Here is a 12742-nt window from a genome sequence, read left to right as displayed (position 1 = left end):
TCTGCTAAAACGCACACACACCATTTTGTGCCAAGGTAATTCTGGTTGTGAGTGAGAGCAAGGAATTAAGCAGGGCAATGAACCCTTGCCCCTGACCACTGGACCTTTTGTTCAGCTATGCCTCTGGCATCTGAGATCACATTAAACATTGCCTACTGAAATTTCAAACATACCCTTGCAACCATAAGGACTAGAAACTTGCCCTCTAGTGTGTTTTTAATGACAGTTGAGTCTCTCTGGAAATTGAATTTTCTGCCAATACAACATTCTGAAGGTTTCCTGCACTTCTGCTGAACTGCAGCGTATGCTTAAGTTTAACTGTTGCTTACTTTTCAGCCATGTTCCATCCACCAGAATTGGACCTTGGTTTGGGACTCCGTGTGTACTGAAAGCAGTGGAGGGTCCTTAACTTAAAAGCTTGTGAACTCTGCATTGCATGCAACTTAGTCAAATGCTAAGGAAAATGTTTGTGTCTTCTGCAGGAATTAGCACCTTGTTGAGGAGAGGCAGCTTGAGGATTTAAAGGGGAGGGGGGAAATGCAGAAAGCACAAGGGCAAAAGTAGTGAGCCACAGCCTGGTGCTACACTAGCCTTGTGTGTTCTGCCTTTGCTACTGGCTATAATCCAAGAGCAGGCAATGGCTGTTCTGCTGGGAGACTTACAGTAGCTTGTCAGAAAAGCTGTCTCTGTGGGAGATGCTCTACTTCGACAAGTTGGAGCAAGCGGCAGTGGGCCCATTTGCCACTTGATGGCACTGTGCATAAATCAAAGAATTGCTGAAGCCAGAATAGAATAATGTAAGCACGGGCCACTGCCTGAACCCTTTCCTTTGAGCTCAGTGCCATGCATCATCTAAGCAATAAAAAAACCACTAGGAGGGGCTTTATATAATATAAGTGTGTGCTGTATGAAGACCAAGGTGACTTGTAGAAGATACCAGCAAGATTGCTGGCTGACTCCTCCCTAGGCTGCTTCTGTTCGTCCTTTGTGGGGTTTTGGAGTGGCTGCGCTTGCCCCTGCTTGTTTATTTATTTTGCTCTGGTGGGTTGTGCTAAGCCATATTCTCAGCAGGTGAGAGTGTCTTTATTCCCTGAATATATACATAGGGTTTCCCGCTTCCTTGTTTTGATTCAAAATTATTTTAGACTGGGGCGTAAAGTACAGATTAAAATCACCAGTGGACTGCATTTTACCTTTAGCTGCACACAATTCTGCAAGATGAGAAGTATAAAAGGGAGGAATGGTCCCTAAGTTAACAATGAGGAACCTCAAGCCCTTGAAAGCTCAGCAGTCTCACCCAGCTGCCCCCAAACGTAGATTTCTAGCCATGCCACCAACTGATTGTTTGAAATTTCAGTTACATGTTGGTTGCCAGGAATTGGGATGCGGACTTGCTTTGTATAAGTTCCTTATGATAATCACTATGCCTACACAGAATGTTTGTGAATACACTCTTGAAAACTCTGATGCCACCTAGTGCCTGAATGGAGAATTCAGAAATCCCCAAGATGAAGAACAAGTGACACCTGTAACAAAATCTTGTGGTTCTAAGTGTGCCTGTTTGGAGTGCTAGCTAGCAATGTCCTCTTCCAGGATACTCCATTCTCCCTCTCCTCTTGGTTTTCTTTGTCCCGTTCCCCTTAAAATGTCCTTCAGTGTTTCGTGGTGCCTAAGCATGCTCCATTCTCGGATTGGTTTTGGTTTCTTCTCTACTCACCCATTCCTGGGAGGGGGTGGTTCCTAAAGAGTTTTGTGTATGTGTGTGTGCATGCTTCTGCAGACTTTGGGGTTCCCTCAAGCCTGCTGATATCTTCTTCCTGTTCATGGATAGTGCCTTTTTGGTTACATAAGGATCAACACTTGGGGAATTCAGTTAATTATTTGTACGTGTATATGAATGGTTGGCATGGTAGTAGATGATGTGTCTGACACATCCCTTCCCTGCTTTCCCTCTATAATAGAAGCAGATTTAACAAAGGCAGTACACATAATGTTTGCATGAAATGTATGGAAACGATGGGGATCTTTTGATGCATATGATCCTGTTCTTCCAGCTTGAGGGCCCCAGTATCATAGCTATAGAAACAGCTAAGGAAGTCCTCCAGGTAGTACCACCCTGTTAGCAGGAACTAGAACTTGAAACTCCTTTGAGTGCTGATGGATGGAGCCTAGGTTTGGATTGCAGGATTAGGCATAGGGTACAAAGGAATCAATGGGAGTATGGCCATTTCTGCTACAACCTGACTGATCAATATCATCTTCAGGCGATTAGTGTGGAAGCTGCAACTTTGACCCCGTAGAGGAAAAGAATGTGTGTAGGGTCTCCCAGGCACCGAACTAAGTATCTTCCCACTAATATTGTGGGAAGATTCTGTTATTTGTACACCTGCACAGTTCCATAAAACTTAGAATCATAGAATAGCAGAGTTGGAAGGGGTCTGAGGGTACCTCATTGAAGAAGACAGACATATACAATAGTACCGTAGTTTCTAGAAAGGGTGAGGAATTAGCTGTCCTTGCTTCTTGAACCCATTTGGAGAGTGGCTAGGCTGAAACATGAACATTAAATGAAAATTTAATGCAGCAGCCATATATATCTGAGAGCAAATTGCTCCCTTCCCCAACATTAAGTCTGATAATAACTGGTGTCCTTTCACATAATACATAGAATCATAGAATAGCAGAGTTGGAAGGGGCCTACAAGGCCATCGAGTCCAACCCCCTGCTTAATGCAGGAATCCACCCTAAAGCATCCCTGACAGATGCTTGTCCAGCTGCCTCTTGAAGGCCTCTAGTGTGAGAGATCCCACAACCTCCCTAGGTAACTGATTCCATTGTCATACTGCTCTAACAGTCAGGAAGTTTTTCCTGATGTCTAGCTGGAATCTGGCTTCCTTTAACTTGAGCCCGTTATTCCGTGTCCTGCACTCTGGGAGGATCAAGAAGAGATCCTGGCCCTCCTCTATGTGACAACCTTTTAAGTATTTGAAGAGTGCTATCATGTCTCCCCTCAATCTTCTCTTTTCCAGGCTAAACATGCCCAGTTCTTTTAGTCTCTCTTCATAGGGCTTTGTTTCCAGACCCCTGATCATCCTGGTTGCCCTCCTCTGAACACACTCCAGCTTGTCTGCGTCCTTCTTGAATTGTGGAGCCCAGAACTGAACGCAATACTCTAGATGAGGCCTAACCGGGGCCGAATAGAGAGGAACCAGTACATCATGTGATTTGGAAGCTATACTTCTATTAATGCAGCCCAAAATAGCATTGGCCTTTCTTGCAGCCATATCGCACTGTTGGCTCATATTCAGCTTGCGATCTACAACATTTCCAAGATCCTTCTCATTTGTAGTATTACTGAGCCAAATATCCCCCATCTTGTAACTGTGCCTTTGGTTTCTATTTCCTAAATGTAGAACTTGGCACTTATCCCTATTAAATTTCATTCTGTTGTTTTCAGCCCAGCACTCCAGCCTATCAAGATCACTTTGAAGTTTGTTTCTGTCTTCCAGGGTATTAGCTATCCCACACAATTTTGTGTCATCTGCAAATTTGATCAGCGTTCCCTGCACCTCCTCGTCCAAATCATTAATAAAAATGTTGAAGAGCACTGGACCCAGGACTGAGCCCTGCGGCACCCCACTCGTTGCCTCTCCCCAGTTTGAGAAAGTTCCATTGATAAGTACTCTTGAGTCCGATTCTGTAGCCAACTGTGAATCCACCTAATAGTTGTTCCATCTAGTCCACTTTTAGCTAATCAGAATATCATGGGGCACTTTGTCAAAAGCTTTGCTGAAGTCAAGATATATGACGTCCACAGCATTCCCACAGTCCACAAGGGAGGTTCCCCAATCAAAAAATGAGATCAAATTAGTCTGACAGGATTTGTTCCTGACAAATCCATGTTGGCTTCTAGTAATAACTGCATTGATTTCAAGGTGTTTACAGATTGACTTCTTTATAATCTGCTCCAGAATTTTCCCAGGGATGGATGTCAGACTGACTGGTCTGTAGTTCCCAGGTTCCTCCTTTTTGCCCTTTTTGAAGATAGGGACAATGTTAGCCTTCCTCCAGTCGTCCAGCACCTCACCCGTCTTCCGTGATTTTGCAAAGATAATAGACAAAGGTTCTGAGAGTTCTTCCTCTAGCTCCTTCATTACTCTAGGATGCAGTTCATCGGGCCCTGGAGATTTGAACTCATTCAAGGAAATTAGGTGTTCTTTGACCATTTGTTTATCTATCTGAAACTGTAATCCTGCCCCCTCAACTTCTGCTTCACTTTTTCCAGGGGGGTCATAGACCCACTTTTGGGAAAAGACTGAGGCAAAGTAGGAATTGAGCACTTCAGCCTTTTCTTTGTCATCTGTTACCAATTTGCCATCCTCATTAAGCAGTGGAACCACCATTTCTTTCCTCTGTCTTTTACTACTCACATATCTGAAGAAAGTCTTTTTATTGCTTTAAGCATCCCTCGCTAATCTCCACTCATTCACAGCTTTAGCCTTCCTGACACCATTTCGGCACTTCTGTTCCACCTGTTTGTACTCTTCTTTTGTAGCCTGGCCTTCCTTCCACTTCCTACATGTATCCTTTTTTGTTTTCAGGTCATCTCTAAGCTTTTTGTGGAGCCACATTGGTTTCCTCTGTTGTCTTCTATCTTTTCTCCTTGTTGGAATTGTTTGTAACTGTGCCTTTAAAATTTCCTTTTTTAAATACTCCCACCCATCCTGCACTCCTTTTCTCACTAGGCTCACTTGCCATGGGACCTTACTTATCATAGTTCTGAGTTTATTAAAATCATCTTTCCTAAAATCCAGAGTACGTATATGGCTACACTCAACTTTTGTCTCCTTCATAATCAAGAATTCAAGTATGGCGTGGTCAGTTTCTCCCAGAGTTCCCGTAACTGCCACTTTATCCACTATGTCATCCCTATTGGTCAATATCAAGTCAAGGATTGTCGATCCTCTAGTTCCTTCCTCCACTTTCTGTAGGAGAAAGTTATCGCCCATACATGTCAGAAATTTCTTGGAAGGGCCGCTTTTGGCAGTATTTGTCTCCCAACAGGTATCAGGGTAATTGAAGTCCCCCATCACTACTACATCACACTTCCTTGAAACACTGGCAATTTGTTTCTCAAAAGTTTCGTCCTCGTCTTCTCCTTGATTGGGTGGTCGGTAGTAGACTCCGATTATCGTGTTCTTTTTATTCCTTGCCCCATTTATTTTAATCCAGATGCTCTCGATGGGGCTCCCAGTCTGATCCGCCTGTATTTCTGTACAGGGACAGGTATTTTTAACATATAGTGCAACTCCACCTCCCTTTCTATTTCTTCTGTTCTTTTTGAACAAGTTATATCCTTCAATTGCTATATTCCAGTCATGGGAGTCATCCCACCAAGTTTCAGTTATTCCTATCAAGTCGCATTTGCCTTCATGTAATAAGAGTTCAAGTTCATTCTGTTTGTTTCCCATGCTCTGGGCATTAGTATATAGACATCGAAGACCATGTGTTTTATAGTCTGGCTTTGTTCTTAAATTGTTGTGGACACTATTTTGGGGCACTATTGGAGCTGTTCTCTGTACTGTGGTGCATTGGCCTTCATCCATTGTTGCCTTGAAGTTTACGTCTCCTGCCCCCGTAAGATTCAGTTTAAAGCCCTCCTGATCAAGTTCTTCACATTGTGGCCGAACACATTCTTTCCAGCCCTTGTGAGGTGCAACCCATCCCTTGCCAGCAGTCCATGTTCCAAGTAGCGTAGCCCGTGGTCCCAGAATCCAAAACTTTCGCGTCGGCACCACCTTCGTAGCCAGTCGTTCATCCAGAGTATTTTTCTTTCCCTTTCTAATCCTCTTCCAAGAACCGGGAGGATGGATGAGAAAACTACCTGGGCCTCAAAGTTCTTCAGTTTCCGTCCCAGAGCTTCAAAGTCTGAAATGATTTCTTCGTAGCTCTGCTTGGTGACATCATTTGTTCCCACATGGATGAGAAGAAAGGTGTATGTGTCCGTGGGCTTTATGAGCTTTGGTAACCCTTCAGTCACGTCTCTAATCTGTGCTCCCGGGAGACAGCACACCTGGCGAGTCCATGGGTCTTCATGACATACTTGGGTTTCAATCCCACGCAGCAGGGAGTCTCCCACAACGACTACTCTTCTCTTCTTCTTGGTGACCTACCTTCTGCCTCTTGTTCACTGTTGCATGGTGTCTCCTGTACTTCTTCCTTACTTATGCCTCTGGTTCTCCCTGGCTGTATTAATGTAGTTGAACAATCCTGTTGTCTCCATGATTTGGGAAGCTGATTTCTCACGCCCCTATCACTAACCTCAAAGGAGAATATTCCCAGCTGAAAGCAGATGCATCTAAAGCAGAATCCATCTTTCAGGGTGCTGGGGTTGTGCCATATCTCAAGTACAACTCCTTTCTGTAGCACTTACGCAGAAACCAAAGCCGATGTCCATTTCGTAATACTAAGCCTGTAATATTGCAAAGGAAAGTATGCACAACCCATCTGCTTACTTCTGACATATTTGTACCACAAATTTCTCATGCTCTTGAGATAGGGAAGAATCTCCATTCTTGAATCTATACCAGGGGTGAGGAATCCAGCCTCTCCTCCCCAGGCCATCCCCCTCAATCTGCCTACAAGTAAAGCCGCCAGTGGAGGAAGAGATTGCTCTCTTCCTCCATTAGTAGCTTGCTGTGTTTCTGTGCATGGAAGCTGGGCATCATTGCTCAGCCATTTCCTGCCAGTGAGCTTGAGCGGTTGGGGGAGGGAAACTTTAAAACGCTGTGCTTAATTAAAGTTTTAATGTAGGTTTGATGGATTTAGGTGCAAAAGGTGAAAATGTGTTGTTGGTATGGACAGTGTTTGAATGAGGGAATGTGTGGAGACGGAAGGATGTGGATGGGGTTTCCCAACTCACTGTTAGCCCTGCAAAAGGCTGCCCTGCAGTCCCAACCACTTCCCCTCCAAGGGAATGTGGCCATCTCAGCTATAAAAAGGCTCTTCAGACCTGCCTCTGTCCTAACGGGTGCAGAACCTTAGGCCTGAAGCCAAATCTGACCCTGCAGTGGTCCAAAAATGCCCCTATGGGCTTCCCCTAGCTGCACCCCTGCCTTTCCCTGAACCACAAATCTATTTTGTGTTTTCCTGGTTTTTGTGCTGTTACCCCCCCCCCCCCCCCATAAGACTGGCAATAAGAGCTTTCAGCTCAAATATGCTGGCATTTTTGTTTTTGGCTCCACCCACTACTGGAATGCAGACCCTCAGATAGAATTCGGACTTCAGGCTGAAAGAGGTTTTGCACTCCTGCTTTTAGCACTTCTGCGTTTTCATTCTGCTTTGCTACCCGCCCTGTATGTTCACTAAACCTCTGCAGCATGGCCTCTCAAACAGGGTGCATTTACACACGAAAGACACAGGTGACATAGAACTAGCCACTCTCTGGATTTTTTTTTTTAAAGTAAACCCCAGGAATTCAAGTTTCATAGATACTTGGAAATGGATGTTGGGGTCTGCACAAAGGAGAAAAACTGCTAATTATGTATCTGTGGCTCCAGCTTTGTTCCTTTTCCAGGATAGCACTTGTGCCCCTTTCTAGTCCGTGGTATGAACTTTGCCACTACCAAAGGTCCAAGGAACTGCTTAAAATTGTAATGAGGTATGAAGGGGAGTGTAAAACAGCAGTTAATCAGTAATATGGTTGTAAGTGGAAAGGTTCAAAAAGCCCAGTATCGGACTTAAATGTGGTGGTAGAAAAATGAGGCTGAAACAGGTTCCTAGTTCGTTATTTGAAGTTCCTCTTCCTACTTCATTCAGTTCAGAGGTGCAGAAGCAGCTTGAATCATGAACTGAGGCTTGAACAGAACTAAATGCTAGAATAAACATTGAACTACCTCAAACCATATGTCTGTGCTCCCTAAGCTGTTCCCTAGACAAGTCCTAACAGCATTTCTGGCCCAAAGTTTTGTTTGTGTGCTAAGTGCTCGCTACCAGGAAGTTGGTTCCTGTTTTCCTTCAATGCAGAAATACATATGTGCTGCAAGGATACAGTCTCCTGCTGACACAAGTTTATGATTTGGGGTGGACCCTTTGGGAAACAAAATCTCCAGTTCCTTATTCCTATATGCTGGGCTGGAGGCAATATGCTTCAAACCATCTCTTGTATACAAAATTAAGCTTTTGGCTGGATGCAGTGCTTGGCATCTGCTAGCACATATGTATATATGGTAGGTTTTGTTCCACTACTGTCAGCTGGAATAATATGATTTGCAAATCCAATTTTTGGGGTGTTTTTTATTTTTATTTATTTTTTATTGTGAATATCAACAAACAAAACAGAAACAACAAACATTGTGAAAAGGGGGGGGGACCCATAAATTGTGTATATAGAATTTTCATTTCTATCATATAAAGTGAAAAGGGAAAAAAGGAAGAGTTATACAAAGGTTTCAAGAAAAGCAGACCAAATATCTGTATATTTATCCTCTTGCAAGTTGCATCTATATAACACTCATTCAAAAGTTGATAATATTATTAGGTCCTCGATCCATTGATTATAGGAGATGTAAATTTGTCCTTCCAATGTGATAATATAAGTCTTTTGGCTGTCATAAGGGTTCTGAAGATCCATCTGTGCTGACCATGCATTAGCTTCCAGGAAACTGGTAGGTAATTTAAAAGGACCTGCACGTTCTTCCATATTGTTTCACTACAAAGTTCATCCTTATTATAACCTCCTCCCAAAAGGGGCCAACTACTGGGCATTGCCAAAACATATGACTTAAAGAAGAAGCATTAGATGCATTACATCTCCAACAATTATGCAAGCTAGACAAACCTTATTGAAAAGGCGTTGTGGAGTCCAATAAACCCGAAACAAAACTTTTTGCTGAATAAGATGTAGCCTAAGATCCATAGAAGCTTCAGAAACAGATGCTAAAGCAACCGTCCATTGGTTAGACAAAATAGGACACTCCAATTCCCTATTCCAATCTAGTCTTGAACTATGGGTATCATATTTACTTGCTGCTATTCGATATTTGTATATGTGAGTTGTGGACCTATGGGTCAGTTCAGCTGCTGAAAGTGTTTCTAACAACGCTGCTGGAGGCTCTGAAGCTGTAAAAGCAGCTGGGCCAAACCTAGATTCCAGCAAGTGCTGCAATTTCAAGTATTTCCATTGAACCATAGCAGGTAGGTTGTTTTGAGTATACTTGCGATCATTAAAGGGCATCATACTTGTCTGTTTTGGGTCATTAAACATTTTGGACTGGTGGGTATATTTTGAATGCCGAGAAAGTATTGAATGTTATCACAAAATGGCTGCTGTGGGCATGGCCAATCATGAAACACCCATTTCACAACAAGGCAAATTGAGGGGCTAAAAGACAACTTACCTGAGATCCTGAATAGTAAGCAGAAGTGGGGCCAATAGCAACCATTTCTTTGAACAAAGTTCTCATCTTTCAAGATCACCCACTCTCCCAACATAAAAGGTTCACTCATCCCTGTCAGTTCTGTCTTTCATAGGTCACTTCAAGCTACCCTCTTTACCAGGCAGCACCAATAGGGAGGTGGTCACTAGGAATTCTTCAAAGCAAAGCCATGGCCTCCAGTGTGATCTCTACTTCATCAAAATGTCTCTGGGCCCATGCGAATCTATATAAGAATGTGTTTATGTAACGCTTACTGGTGTGGTGGAGGAGGAGGAAGAAAGCAAGCGGCTCTAGGAAAAGCCAGGTTTTAAAATGCAGGGGAAGAGGGAAGGACGTGGGCTAAGGCCTGAGGGGAAGAAGTGAATGTTCAGTGGTGACAGGTGTGCGGAAGTGAGGGCCAAATGTCCTCAGTTGAATTGAAAGAAAGTAACCTCCATACAACTTCTGGAGGACTGACATGGCAGGAGTCAAGGAACAGTATTTTTCACCCTCAGACTAGAAGTGCCCATGGCGACATGGGATTTACACAAGTTCAGATATAATTACAGAGCAGGGAGTCTCAGCATTTCAAAATAACCCTCTGGCAATGCCAAATCATAACATGCATGCTGCCAGAAGGTTCTCCCCTCCCTTTAAGCTATTACCGCCTAAGGTCTGGTCCAACTGTTTAGTTTTGGCATAATATGCTCTAACATATCATGCCCCTAGGGCTGGCATTTGATTTCATTGCCAAGTCTTCTATGAATAAGTAACTGGAGGTTCCCTGAATCCAAAAATAACCCTTGGCTCATTCAAAATCACGTAAAACAAGCCAACAAAAGCTGATGTCTGTCAGTCTCTCAGGTACATGTCTTATCAATCTATGCTTCTTCCCTCCCCCACCCACCATCTCGCTGTGAATTGATTTAAAAACAAAACTAATGGGATCACACAACATCTATTTATTAAAAAGTATTTATGAACTTTCTTTTTTTTTTTTTTTGCCTACCAGGGCAATGAAAGGTTATGTACAATTAGTTGTAACGATTAAGCACAAAAAAAAAAAAAATTAAAATAGGCTAAACAAAAAAATCCAAAAAATCCACCAAAGTCCTGGTAAAAGTGTAGTGTAGTTTTTACTGCCTGTCTACAATTCAGTAGGAATTGAGTCAACCTGACCTTTTTTGGAAGTTCTGCAATCAAGGTGCTGCTACAGAAAAGGTCCTGTCTTATGTACCCACCAACAAAGCTTCTCTTGGTGGTGAGACATTCAATAGGCCACCTGATGTGGATTGCATGTAAGTATCAGGCTCATACAGGAGAATGTGGTCTTTCAAATATCCTGGCCCCAAGCTGTACAGGGTTTCATAGATGAACCAGCATCTTGAAATAGCCTTGGGAACAAATTGGAAGCCACTGTAGTTGTTTCAAGACCATGTTATATGATCACTGAAGCACACACCAGACAATAGTCTGGCCACTGCATTTTACCCCATCTGTAGTTTCCAAACAGTTTTCACAGGCAGCCCCATATATAGGGTGACCATATGAAAAGGAGGACAGGGCTCCTGTATCTTTAACAGTTGTACAGAAAAGGGAATTTCAGCAGGTGTCATTTGTATGCATTCACCACTTGGTGAAATCCTCTGTATCACAACAATTAAAGCTGCAGGAGACGTCCTCTTTTGTATCTGCTCACTCTAGTATAGCTCCTTCAGCTTTAACTGTGGTGATGAAGAGGGAATTTCACCAGGTGCTGCCTGCATACAAATGACACCTGCTGAAATTTCATTTTCTATGCAACTGTTAAAGACACAGGAGCCCTGCCCTCATTTTCATATGGTCACCCTACCCATATGGAGTTCATTAAGATAATGCATCACTTACAACTGCCGATATACAGAACAATTTATGTCACTGATAACTGAAGAAAAAAAGCCTAGCCAGCTTATCTGATGCATATTGTTAGAATCTAAGGGGAATACTGAGGGAGAGTTGGGTGTATCGGAAAGGACTTACCTATTATCTTCCTGACAGAAGAGGTGAGTCAAAATCTTGATTTGGAAGACAGAGGGAAATACTATTACCTGACATTAATTTTTTAGCATGTCTCAAATAGAGATTCTTTTAAGAACATAAGAAAAGTCAATGCTGGATCAGACCAAAGGCTTATCTAGTCCAGTGTTCTGTTCCCATTGTAGCTAATCCCAGTGGGAAACTGACAAGCAGAACATGTATGCAATAGTACCCTCCTGCTTGTATTCCACAACTGGTGTTGAGAGGCATACTGGAAGTAATATACAGCCATGAAGTATCTTCCATTAAATGTGTCTAATCCCGTTTAAAGCAACTGGGCTCTACAATTAAAGCCTTGAAAGGCTGAATGTGACCTGGGCTGCAAGTTGCACACCCATTTCAGGGGATGATCCAAATTTATCTGCCATTCAGATTCTAATTCCTTATTCAGCCTGGAGTTTAGGAACTAGAAACCAGTGTTAGTGTCATAGCCCAACCTATATACCAATTGCCATGGTGATTTGCTTACCTGTCTAGGTAAGCCTGGCGACGCAAAGGATCTTCCAAACAAGGGTTAAAGTTAAGATTGCTATAATGGGATGTATTTTCTGTTAGTCTGATGCTGTATGCACAAGATTAAACCTTTGTACACTGAATTATTGTAAATGAAATGGGGTGGTAATGCTATTAACACTCTCCACCCTCCCTTAGGTTTATGCCCCACATTTCCACAGAACTCAAGATGGTAACAGCAAGGTTATTGCATCTTGTACTTTTAGACCATGCCTTGGCATCCAGCTATTAAGGGTTAATTTTGGTTGACTTTAACCAAAGCTGTACTTTTAAAAGGTTGGAAAAGTTTACCCTCTAACCATCATGAATGAGTACAGCATGCAAGATCATGCACCCTACATTTTCTCCTACTTTAATTTGGTGAGGATAGTCATGATACTTTCATTCACCCTCATGACAGCAGCTACTCTCCAGTGCCAAATATATATAGACTTGATGTGGTTAAAATACGGTAGGCATGGTTGGGACCCTGCTCAGGGCCCACAGTACAGCAGAGGCCCTCCTCTTCACCACTGCAACCTGCTTCTTGCTATGGCCCAGACCATGGTAGTGGTGAGAAGAAATAACGGTAGATTCCATTGCCTGCTTACTCACTGGGGCTGTTCACATAATACAACAGCCCATTGCGGGTTATTTAATCCATGGTGAGGCTGGGCTGCATGAGGCAGCCATTTTGAATATGCCACCCCTGCTTGAAGATATATTGCCCATGGGCCCTCAAAAGCCTGGACCCTACA

Source organism: Elgaria multicarinata, chromosome 8 (assembly GCF_023053635.1).
Source record: "Elgaria multicarinata webbii isolate HBS135686 ecotype San Diego chromosome 8, rElgMul1.1.pri, whole genome shotgun sequence".
NCBI lineage: Eukaryota > Metazoa > Chordata > Lepidosauria > Squamata > Anguidae > Elgaria > Elgaria multicarinata.
This window is presented reverse-complemented; position numbering follows the sequence as displayed.